A 6,948-nucleotide genomic window follows, 5' to 3' on the forward strand; every position below is an offset into this window, starting at 1 on the left:
TGTTACAAGATAAGTTGCTTCATTCTCTTTCTCTTTCTAGGATAATCCTTATTTAGAATGTCCACGTTTGAACTAGGTGGTATTTTTTTGTTTTCATGCTGCCCAGACATCCACTACGTTGAAACAAAATGGTCTCTGATTAATGTTTAACTAACAAGTAGTCCCACAGTAAGCTTCCAGGTTTCAGGTGCCCGCTAATCTTTCCAGACGAGATCCGGTGCATTCGGGGAGATATAGTCACAGACCCCGCTAATCTTTCCAACTACAACTACTGGGAACCTCCTCCCATCACTCCTTTAACATCTGTAAAATGGATCTTTAAAAAAAAAAAAAAAAATGCTTCCTTCCTAGGGAATATACATCCAGTTTCTAGTATTTCCTATCAAGTCTTTTTCTTTCCTTTCCTTTTTCCTTTCCTTTCCCAGATACCACTGAAACAATACAGTTAGCAGAATGCTTGTATGTATATAACAACAACAACAGTTATACATAGCTCCCTGAAATGTGAAGGAAAGAATCTGCAGAATCCCTTATATGCTATGAAACCTAAGGAAAACAATGTCTTTCTATTTCAAGAGGATAAGAATTCCTGATCATTTTAACTTAAAAGTTGTTTCAAGTCAAATAAACCATCCAGCATTTTATTTTTGCAGGTTCTACAGTAATCATTTATTAATTTGATGAGAAAAAGCGTTTCTAAAAAGCTCCAAAGACTCCTCCAGTACTTCCAATTCCTAGTTAAATAATCCCACATACCTCAAGGACACTGGGGTGGGGGGACTTTGATAACAAGCACTTAGTTTTCTTCAGTCCTGTTTTTCTCCCCAGCTCCACGGGGCCCATCCCAGGGCCCAGGATGAGGCAACCAGTCCAGTAAAGATGCATGAAGAAAAAAAAGTACACTCACCTAGTTTTTTAAAAACAAAAAACAAAAAAAAACATTCCAGATGCTTTGCCCGGAATTTCAAGCGGCACACAAGACCTGGTCCACTCTAGCTTCAACCTCAAAGATATCTGGCCTGTCCTGTGGGTTAGCAGCTAACATATCTCTCAAGAACTGCTTGATCCCCTCAGACATGGAAGTCCTGAATTTCTGAGAGACAGAGGAGCAAGCAGTCCATCTTTGGGTTTTCAAGCTGCGCCTCACCAACAAGGACCACCTAGCGCCCTTGTTTGACACAGATCCTCAAGCACTCCTTCTTGGTCTCAGAGTCAATGGCAGCGACTCCATCTTTGTCCAGGTGCTAATGCCTGGGTGATAAAGATATCAGCCATGGCTGTCTATAGGGTCCGATCCATCCCAGACGTCAGCAGCCACGTGGAAGTCTGAGCCACACGCTGAGGACAGGTGGTATTTATTCACATTCACATTTTTGTGGTCTTGAGTGCCCTCTTTGCTTCAGGGGAGGCAGACCAGTACAGCCTTTGCTTAGTCCAAAGTCCGCTACCTTTTGGGTGGGGGTGCCCGACCGCTCCGTGATGAGGCTTTACGTCACTGGGTCACTACGTTACGTCACTGGGGACTATATGGATTTAGTGCCCGAAGGCAGTGATGCTCGCGACCTGTATCATGAAGCTTTTGTTGGTGCTGGAAGTTCCACCTTCACAGAGTTCCATGACAGGCCAAGGGTACCAGGGCTCCTCAGCACAAACCACAGCCCTCCCTCCTGGGACCAAAGCCGCCGCCAACTGCAGAGAGAGCGGCGCTCTGGTGGGCACTGCCCATGCGCACAGCCTGCAGTTGCGCGACAGGACGCGATCGTCCAACTGCGCGCCTCACTCCTCCAGCCGTGCTGCGTTCTGGTGGCGCCCCTGAGGCCGGTCAGGCTCCACGTTCTCTTCGGCGTCCTGGCGCACCTCCGTGTCCCCCCTCAAGAGGACTCTGCTAAGTCCGGCCACTGCCTAGTGACGCAGGCCGTGGCGGCCCAGCTGCGTCTCCTGCCGCGGGCTGTAGCGCCGCTGTGCGGACTGGTCGGTCCCCCGCGTCTGGCCGCCACAGCGCCAGGTAGGCCTCGTCCCCGCCTCAGCTGCCACTGGTGACAAGGTTCACGAAAAAAAACGTTAATATGTTAAAGATAAATAATTTTGTTTTAAAATTCACCCTTCCTTAGTCATAGCTTCCATGACAGTGGGAATAGAATTTTAGTAGGAATGATAAACTATGAGTGATAGCTCTGCAAAGATTATTAAAATTATTGTTTCCATTTGCTTCTATCTAGGCCCTGTTGTAGCAAGAAGAATCCCACCTGCCTCATTCCTTCCTACTTGAACAGATGGATCATAAAAGTATGGGCTCACCGAGGAACATTTAGTCTCATCCCATTACACCTGCTGGCCAAGGGAGCGATACAAAACAGCCACTATCCAATTCATATACTTAAAACCATCCAAGAGAATGGTTTCGCAGGCCTTACTGGCCAGCTGGGTTTGTCCTTGGCTTGTTCCCAATAATATAAAAGTAAATTATAGTAATTGCAATCCCTTCCATATCACATGTGTACAGGCCCTAAGAACTACATGACTGCTACAAGTAGGAAAAGATAATGGATCCCTATTATGTAAAATGTGAGGAATATATATATTTTAAAATTCCAGGTTTGAAGAAGCGGGCAAGAAATGGACCTTCTTCAAAATATCATGAATCAGTACTGTCTGTGGATAGGCATACCCATTTTCAGGAATCCTGTGTGATTTACTCTAAGGAACATCATACGAACACATATATTTGTAAGTATGTTTATGGTTTTACCATTTGTCACAGACGACAAATGGTTGGAAATTACCAAAATTTATATTGACATGGGACTGGATTAAAAAAACCTATGGTATGTGTATACAATAAAAAACTAGGTATACATCAATAATGATAAGTAAAATTGAAGTTATTGACATGTAAATTGATCTATGTTATATATTTGACTGAAAAGGAATAGTGCATAAATGTGTATTTTATAATGCAATTAAGTATGTGCTTGAAAACACATTATTAACCAAAATACTGATAATAATGAAATTTTGGTAACTTTTGTGTACTCTCCAATATATTATTTACATTAGTTGAGTATATATCACATCAATCCAAAACAGTAAATTTCATTTTAAAGTCAAGCCAAACCATGTCTCTCTATATAAGGAACACAGGAATTTTAATTCATTCATTGATCACTTTCAGGTGCATGATGTGTTGTAGAAGCCAGTTTCCTTGTTAGTCCGGAAATCAGTCATGGAACAATACAATTGAATAAAATATAATAAACATTTAAAATACAATAAAAACGAATCACCAGAAATATAATCACACTCCTAGAAGTCATGGAAATATTCAGTTTCTATAAAAAGTTTCTGTAATCTTACTCTCAAATTCTGTATTTATGTAATTGCTAGCTGGTGACACTCAGCTTGTGATTCAGCACAGGTCTGCAGATCACACTGTGAGGACTACTGCTCTAGAAAATATGGTAGTTTCTAAGGGATCAAAACATGCTATTTAAAAAGACCATTTAAATAATGAGGATAGACCCATCTATGATGAGGTTAAAATTAATTGTAAAAATCTCAACAGATTAAATAGTAAAGCATTCTTTCTCAATCATTCAGGGTCCATGGTAGGTCAAGCCATGATTCCTATAGCTCATACCACTTGGAACATTTGGTTTCTGTATCCCCCTGACAAAGGAAAAAAAAGAGTTGAAGAAGTAATACCAGTTCTTTATTGCCTTTGACTATAAGGAATGCGTATCATTATTGTTCTCAGGCCATTGATCAGAATTAGTCATATGTCTGCAAACTAAATACAGTTTAGGGTGAGAGATGTAAGACCAGAATTAGTCATATGGCTGCAAACTAAGTACAACTTAGGGTGAGAGATGTAAGAGAAAATGAAGATATTTGATGAACAATAACTTCATGGCGAAGTTACTAACCGAAGTTGCCTGACACTATCAAAGCAGTAAAGAATATAAGGGAGCTGGGACTAAAACTCAGGTTTTTTAAATTATAAATTTAATATATATTTGTGTCAATTGGGATAGACTAAGTTATACTGAAGTAACAAATTAACCCCCAGATCTCAAGAGCTTAGCCCATGGAAATTTTTTTTTTTTTTAAAGATTTTATTTATTTATTTGACAGAGAGAAATCACAAGTAGGCAGAGAGGCAGGCAGAGAGAGAGAGAGAGGAGGAAGCAGGCTCCCTGCTGAGCAGAGAGCCCGATGCAGGACTTGATCCCAGGACCCTGAGATCATGACCTGAGCCAAAGGCAGCAGCTTAACCACTGAGCCACCCAGGCGCCCAAGCCCATGGAAATTTATTCCATACTTCTTTCGGGAGATTTTCAGTCTCCATGTGTGTCTTCCAGAGTGACAAGAGAAAGAAAAGAGTGCCTGGAGAAGACGCAACTTTTCTATATCCTGGCCCAGAAGAGATACTTGTCACTTGCTCTCAGAATCAAGTGGCAAGAGCTGGTCACATGGACACCCCATCACAGGAAGATTGGGCATGGAAGAAAATCATGTGTATGTTTGGTAAGCAGTATATAGGTATATGTATATTCTTTAACACTCAACTAAATCAAACCAGCTCTCTGTAATTAGTCACTGTTTGGATATTTCTGCCTTTTCAATTACAGTTATGTTTAGAATGGTTGAATGAAATTTGTAAATTTCCTAATTTATCCTTCCCTTTTACCCTTGCAACTTTATTTACCTATCAAATGCCGGTTCAGCAATTTTATCTAAACTCTTCAATCCTGTGGGGGAGAAAAGAATCAGGTAAAACTATCAGTAGTTATTTGAAGAGAAATAATAGACAAATTTGTCAAGCTTAAAACATGAATAACCTTAGCCTCATATTACCTTCTCTAGGTTTCCAATGATAAAAAGGGAAACAGCAACAAGCCTAACTTGTTCTCCTTTTCCATCAACTGGGAAGAGGTTATCATTCTGTTTGCTCTAACATGGTGTAGAAAATATGTATAGGGCACTTGCTTGTCAGGAAGCCCCTTTATCTGAGTCAAGCTGTATATGAGATTTAATCCTTGGAGAGTCCTCAAAGACTGTCTAAAAGAATATTCAAAGAATGTGTATTTTAAATATCAGAGGAGGAGAACAGATAGCCATCTATGCCAGCTGACATAGATTTTCACCAGTGTAAAGCCAGGAGCAAGGACCAGGTGATGTCTTCAGACAACTATTAGCTCAGGAATGTAAGGATCAAAGCTGTGTGTTTGATATGGATTGCAGCTATCACACAAACCTGTCTTTAATTTACCTAAAGTACCCATATCTCATCAGGAAATACAATATGAGTTCAAACTGAAAGGCAAGGTGGTGTAGGAAGGTGGCACCTGATGGTGTAAATGTGACAGTAGATCACATGGAACTTGTCAAGTCCTTATGAAAGAGTGTTTTAGCTTGTAATCTTCCACATAACAAAATTCCGTCTGAGGTGCCTTCCATCTGTCTTGGCAGGTATGTGGATAAAATTATCAGTTCTCTATTAGCATATGCTTCAGTTCTTGGATGTTTGTTTATGGGGAGAATTAATGTAGCATACAACTTGCAATTAGTTTTTATATGGTTAATGACAGGTTCCCATAAAATGCCTTGCATTGAAATATGGAAGGTAATGGCATTAATAAAGTATACAGATGCTCAGATTCAGATCTGAAAAAGGAAGCCAAATAAATAAAGTTTGCTAATTAAAAAAAGATTGAGTTGTTTGATAAGATCACTAGAAATTTTGTGATTGGCTACCCATTTAGTAACTTGAATATTAAGGAGTTTTTTTGGCTGAAGTCCTTAATATAATCTGACCCTGCTAGTTAAATAATGGGTGAGTTACTTACCTCTACCTATTCATGTATATCAAGTGAGAATTTTAGTTTACCTTTTGTTAAAAACTGCTCTAGACTGGATTTAAAAGATAAACATATGAGTAAAGCATGGTATCTGCCCTCTAGGAGACAGATTATAAGGGTGATTCCTATGTATTTTTGCATATTAGAAATACCTGGGAAACATTTTCAACAATAGAAATTCCCAGGACCCTCCCATCATAACTTCTTACATCAGTTGTAATTCATTAACTCTTGGATTAGGTCTAGGTACCTGCATTTCTTTTTTTTTTAAACTTCCCATATCTGAAGTAACTAGTCAGTTAACTAAAAACTGAGAATTCCTATTAATCTAGTTATTTTTGTATTCTTTGAATGTTAGTATTGTCACCATTTGAAATATTTCCCTCTTTCTTTCTAATTTCCCATAGCATAACACATTTAATATTTTATTAAAAATAAAAAAAGGGGTGCCTGGGTAGTTCAGTCGGTTAAACATCTGCCTTCAGCTCAGGTCATGGTTCCAGAGACAGAGCTCCCTACTAAGCACTTGTGTGCTCTCTCCCTCTCTCTCTCATAAATTTTTGAAATCTTTAAAAAATAAAGCAAAACAACTTGTATAACATTTCACCACGATACTTCTCAATTCAGAAACTCTAACAATGACTATTACTGATCATTGTCTCATTCTCTGATGATAGAAAGACAATATACAAACAATTAGGTCTTTTTATGGATTCTCCTTTTTTGTATTTTTGGATAATTGGACCCATGCAATATATGGCCTTGTTTGTCTGGTTTCTTTCACTGTGCATGATTTTTTTAAAGGTTGTTCCATGTTGTAGCATGAGTAATTACTTTATTCTTTTTGATATAGCTGAATAATATTCCATTGTATGGATACAACACATTTTGTTTAGCTATTCAGCGGTTGATGAAGTTTAGGTTGTTTCCACATTTTGGCTATCATAAGTAATCCCCCTATGAACATTCATGTATAAAGTTTTGCCTGTGTGTGGGCATATGTTTACAAATCTCAGGTATTTATCTAGGAATAGATTTACTAGGTCATACAATAACTCTGTTAATCTTTTGAGAAATTATCAGACTGTTT

At 39.0% G+C, this 6,948-nt stretch overlaps 1 pseudogene; it reads right to left on the bottom strand.

Annotated features, from left to right (window-relative positions):
• Window positions 1-964: 964 nt before the first annotated feature.
• Window positions 965-1,617, bottom strand: LOC132022338 (serine/threonine-protein kinase 35-like; annotated as a pseudogene).
• Window positions 1,618-6,948: the final 5,331 nt, after the last annotated feature.

This window comes from Mustela nigripes, chromosome 7 (assembly GCF_022355385.1).
Source record: "Mustela nigripes isolate SB6536 chromosome 7, MUSNIG.SB6536, whole genome shotgun sequence".
Classification (NCBI taxonomy): Eukaryota; Metazoa; Chordata; class Mammalia; order Carnivora; family Mustelidae; genus Mustela; species Mustela nigripes.